Source organism: Nannospalax galili, unplaced genomic scaffold (assembly GCF_000622305.1).
Source record: "Nannospalax galili isolate Female #2095 unplaced genomic scaffold, S.galili_v1.0 scaffold925, whole genome shotgun sequence".
NCBI lineage: Eukaryota > Metazoa > Chordata > Mammalia > Rodentia > Spalacidae > Nannospalax > Nannospalax galili.
Genome location: NW_008353878.1, coordinates 455,117 through 460,710, shown reverse-complemented (window position 1 = coordinate 460,710; position 5,594 = coordinate 455,117). Strand labels below are relative to the sequence as shown.

Below are 5,594 nucleotides of genomic sequence, written 5' to 3'. Positions count from 1 at the left end.
ACAGTTTAATGTTATGATGTCAGAAAGTTCAAGGCATATATACTAGTTACTTTTCTTTTCACTATGACAAGAAACAACTTGAGAGGAAGACTTATATTGAATCAAGCTTTGAGGGGACTTTAGTCCATCATGGTAGGGAAGGCATGGTGGTGGGAGTAGCTCAGTCTATGCGGGTGGGAGCAAGAGGCATCTGGTTACATTATATGACAGACAGGAAACAGGAATAGGATAAAAGCAAGACTGGGCTACAACCCTTAAGACCTGCTCCCAGTGGTCTGTGTCTGCTACCCAGGCTCTACATATCAACATCCCTAAACAGCACCACCAGCTGTTGACAAAGTCTTCGAACAGATGCACTCACAAGGGACATTTCAGACCCAAACTATAATATCCAGCACGGTGATGCAAACCTGAAATCCTAGTACTTAGGAAGCTGATGCAGGAGGATCATGAGTTCAAAGCCAGTCTGGGCTACATGATGGGAACCTGTCTTAAAACAAACAAACAAACAAACACCAAACAAACAAAAAAACTTACTTTGCAAATTAGTTACTGAATAAATGAAACCAACTCGGCTGCTGATCCTTCTCTGAAGTATCCAGAAGTAGTGTTCCAGGAAGTGCTGAGTAGACCTGGCCTTATTCTTCAAGCTCCTATGGTATACCTCATTATAGAAATAGAATCCTATTTTTTTTAATGATTTCATCAGGAAGGACTATCTTGCTTGGTATCGTATGGCTAACTATGTCAGGTACCCAAAAAGTAAGAAGCAGGCACTTGGGTAGCCGTTTTCTACTTCTTACAGTTTAAATCTGAGAAACTTCTACTCCAAGCTCAAGTTGCAGGGCTTGGTTGGCAGCTGATGGCCTTTTGGGACGTGATTGGATCTTGAGGGCTCTGACCTAAACAATGGATTCATTCCTTGATAGATTTATAATATTATGACATTATTTGGAAGTGGTTTAGCTATTGGTTCTAGTGATATAATTTGAAAGCATTATGAATGGACAACCTAGGTCAGGTTTAGTTGCACAATAAAGAAGTCCTATAACCCTCATTAAAAGAAAAAGGCTTAAAATGTGTTTTAATGCATTATGTTGTGTTACTGCTCCATTTCTCAGAAAAAAAATTCCAAATTTAAGGTATCAGGAACAAATCAAACATAGTACACCAATAAAAAAAAAAATGCATGGTGTAACTACCTAAGATAGGCAAAGCTGCTGTCAGACCTTCAGCATACAGAAACCCTGTTCCCAAGACTAGTAGGCATATCAAGAAAAGCTGTGAACAGCAACATCAAGATGCAAAAGGTCATTCTTGGGTAGTTCTTAACCAAGAAAAAGATGGAGGCAAGTTAACACAAGATTTTTTTTTTAAAATACTAAAATGAAAATCTCTAAGAGAAAATGTCTTCATGAAGAGGCAATATATGAGATATAACAGAACCATACATATGCTGTAACCTCTGTGGACGTCTGAATTCTCACTTGGGAGCCAATGGAGGAATGGGGCTAGGCCATTGAGGAATGTTTGCGTGTCTCTAAGGTTGAAGAGAATAAGGATGAAAAAGCAAGTAAAACACTTGGGGGGGTCTGGGGGGGAGGTGGTTAGGGGGGCAAACAAACAAACCAGAATGACCAAGATAAATGGGGTTCCATTTCTCTGATTCCCCAAACCCTCAACGATCATGTGATACTTCAGGAATGAACCACACAGGATTAACAGATATATCACAGAATTTGATTTGTTAAACATCACCCCTCCCTTGCCCTCTGCCTTCAAGTACTCCTTGGAGTAGTACAGGCAGGGGAAGACCCAACTATTGGAACTACCTAACTACCCTAACACGCTTCCAGGGTAGAATTCTGGCTAGTCCTTTTTAAGGGTTGTGGGAAACTAGACACTAGAACTTTATCAGTATCAGCGTCTTCTGTTTGAAGCAAATTCACCTCCAAGAAGCTGCAGGGTTGAATGCAGGAGTTCCACCAATTGCTCCTCTGCCTTCCATTGTAGCTTCTTGGCCAACACGTTCAGTTGTTGGTGGGGTTAATTCCAAGGTCTATCTGGCATCATAGTGGCAGGTCCTGGAGGAGCTGGGGTACCAGCTGGCACAGGAGCAGAGGGCGTGGCACCTCCGTTGTTTATGCTTATAGCACCTCCTATAGCCATTTGGCCCACCCCTATTTCTTGCTCTCTCACATCAGAGAAAGTTCCTTTGAATCTCTCCTGCTGTGGCTCATCATCTGTTCTTGTTGCCACCACATTTCTTGTTCAGGGCGCCTGCGTGCCTCCTCCTGCCTGAGCTCCGGCTGCTTTCTGTTTTGAACCACTTGGTTGTGCAGCTCTTCCACTCTCCTAATTTCTTCTTGGCGCTTTACCAAATCTTGCCTCATTAGCTGCCCCCATCTCCATCTCCATCTTTTCACGAGCCTCCTTGATGTTGTAGTCCACTTGGTCCTGCTGCGGCTTCTCTATCTCAGTGAGTGCCTTCCAGGGCACGGCATGCTCATACTCAAAGGAGCCAGGCTGCGCAAATCTGGGTGGCCCTCGTTCCTTGTGAAATAGCTGTTTTTTATAAGCAGCTTCTCTGGAAGTCCCTCTTCATCATCTAGCTGCTCCATGGGCTTCACAGTAACAAGCCGAGGAAATGTGGTTAGCAAGAAGGAGTCTTCACCACATCTGTCCAGAGCTTTCGGAGCAGCTGTCTTCCCTGAGAACTCAACAATGCCTTTTTCTGAGGGCCTTCCTCAGTCATCCACACAGCCCGCTCCACCTGGCCAAACACATCGTTGGTCGCGTACCCAGGAAGGATGCAAACTGTAAGGAATGCTCTGTGGCACTCCAAGCTCACACGCAGCTGTTTTCCATGGAGTGCCATATTGTCCAGCTCCACTTTGGCAATTTCCACTAGGGTTTGTGTTTCCAAGAGGAGAAAGCTAAAGCTTTTATTTTTATGAAAGAAAGCTTTACTTGCTTTCCCGTATTTCTCAAAAAGTTTCCTCACCCCCTCCTCAGTGATTGCCCACAAAAGCACAACTACGTTGGGTTAAGGTCTTCTCTCTTGGTTTCCTAAATTCTTCAGGTCAATAGCTGCGCTGGCTGCTGGCTTACTGCCCATTTGCAGGTATTGGTGGGTACTTCTGGTGGTGATGCTAATGCTTTCTTGGAGTATGATTCTGCTTCTCCCGGTTAGAGGTTTTATTGCTGTGCATTTTCACAGCCCGATGTTCTTTGCTCAGACTCTCCTCTCTAACCCTCATTTGGAGGCTGCCTTTCCTAAAGGACATATGTTCTCCTACTGATGTAAGTCAGTGAACATTCTTCACCTGTCGAAAGGCACTCTTCACTAATGGACTGCTTGATGTAGACTAGGCATCTTGGGAAACAGGAAGCTGAAGAGGGGGCAAGAGTAGTTTTAAAGGCCTTAATTACCACATTAAGAAGTTTGGAGCCTGGTGTGGTGGTGAATGCCTACCTAATAATCCTGGTGCTCTGGAGGCTAATACAGGAGGATCTTGAGTTCTAAATCAGAGTGAGCTAACTCACAGGGCTCTGGTTCAAAACAAAACAAAATCAAGAAATATAGATTTTATTAGTTTGTGCTTTGAAGAGCCATGGAGGTACAAATAGGAGGTAGCACTACCATTGAGGCTTTGATGGAAGGATATTATCAAAGCGCTTGTTAAATGAATTTGAAGCCAGGCTTGTGCCCAGCACTTTGGAGGCAGAGGCAAGTGATCTCTGTAAGTTCAAGGTCAATCTGGTCTACATAGTGAGTTCCAGGCCAGCAGGGGCTACAGGGAGACACTGTCTCAAAATTTAAACAAACAAACAAACAAAACCCCCCAAACAACTCTGACCCAGGAAAATCAAAGCCTGTCTAGATTAGATTAAAGCCATGGAAGACGGTCTACAATGCAGGTATAAAAATAAGTTTAGGTGGGGCTGGAGAGATGACTCAGCAGTTAAGAGCACTGGCTGCTCTTACAGAGGACCTGGGTTTGGTTCCTAGCACCCACAAAGCAGCTAACAGTGTCTGTAACTCCAGTTCCAGGGGATCTGATGTCCTCTTCCTACGTCTTTGGATAGTGTAGGACACAGGTGCACTTGCATACATGTGGGTAAAACATTCATACACATAACATTTTAAAAATGATAAAATAGTTTTTTTTTAAAAAAATCTGTTTTGGTATGAAAAATGTTAATCTTCCCTAAAACACAGGTCTCTATGGTTTCTCTTCATTTGAGTAGTAAAGATGGGGGTGAGGATTGAGTTAACCACAATGAGCAGAAAAATGATTTAAAATACAATATTTTGGGAGCCAGCAAGATGGTTCATTAAGTTAAGACACTTGCCACCAAGCCTCCAGACCTGTATTTGATCCCTGGGATCCACATGGTAGCAGACAACCAACTTCTACAAGTTGGATTCCTGCAAGTTGCCATCTGACTTCCACACACGTGCCACCCATTCATCCCCACAAAATAAACCAATTAGTTAAAAATTTTAATAAAATATGACATTAGTAGGATTTTTTCTCTAGAAAACATTTTTCTACATGCACACACTTTCATGTCAGTTTACAATAGGTTTAAATATTTGTGTTTCAACATGGGATTGAAATAGCAGAGTCAGAATGTCTAGAACCTACCTTAGTGAGATCAACACTGAACTTCTAAGCCTAACCCAGAACACTGTATTTCTTCCAATGATAGACTTTTTCCATCCATGCATTTACTTTTTCCCAAAAGTTTTCAGCTGTAATTAATGGGTAAAGGGAAGTGCCTTCCCTATTCAGGAGTAAATAATTTCTACCACATATCAGGGTTCAGGGGATGAGGCCTAGGAAGGGTGGGTCAAATAATGGAATAAAGCTTGACCCTTATACCAGGACTGTATAAGTCCTTTTAAAGACTTCAGTTGTAAGGCCACCTCCTTGGCATGGATCTCCCTGTCTACCCACAGCTTCATTTATTTGCTCATTTGTTTATTTACTCCATTATACATCCCAGAAATGAACTGCAGCATCCCTGCCCTTGAAAGGACTCACAAGAGGGCACAAAATGGCCAGTGGACAATCACAGGCAGCCTGGTGTGGCACTAGTTGGCATAAAAGATAAATGCTCATGTTTTCTTAGGCCTGCATTATTCCTGGGGCGTTTGTCATTATCTGATGATTGGGTTGCCTTCAAGGATAGAAAAGTAGTTGAAAACTTATTTCAGGAACTACGAAAGATTCGCTATCTGAATTGTGCATATTGTCACCACAAAAATAACTCGACTACTATCCTCAGGCCTCTTGGGGTAAGTATACAGCGCAGCTCTCCGCACCGGGACTCCCTAAGCCTCATTCACCCTTCCATTCCCCCCACCCACCCACCGTTCTATACTCCTAGTTTGGACCCTGCGCCATTCCTAGTCTTGGGGCCCCAGACACCTGGGGAACCAATACTGCTTCCTGACCCTTCTCACCCAGAGAAACTCAGTACCTTTCTTGGGCTCCAGGAGCGCCGCTTCTGGTCCTGGCCCCGCTCTCACCTCTCTCTGCTTCCCTCGACCTGCACCACCGGCTAACTCTCCTAGCCTGCACTAC

General features: G+C 43.7%; 1 pseudogene; it reads right to left on the bottom strand.

The window, feature by feature from the left end:
- Positions 1-1,920: 1,920 nt before the first annotated feature.
- LOC103748351 lies at positions 1,921-3,212 on the bottom strand (annotated as a pseudogene).
- Positions 3,213-5,594: the final 2,382 nt, after the last annotated feature.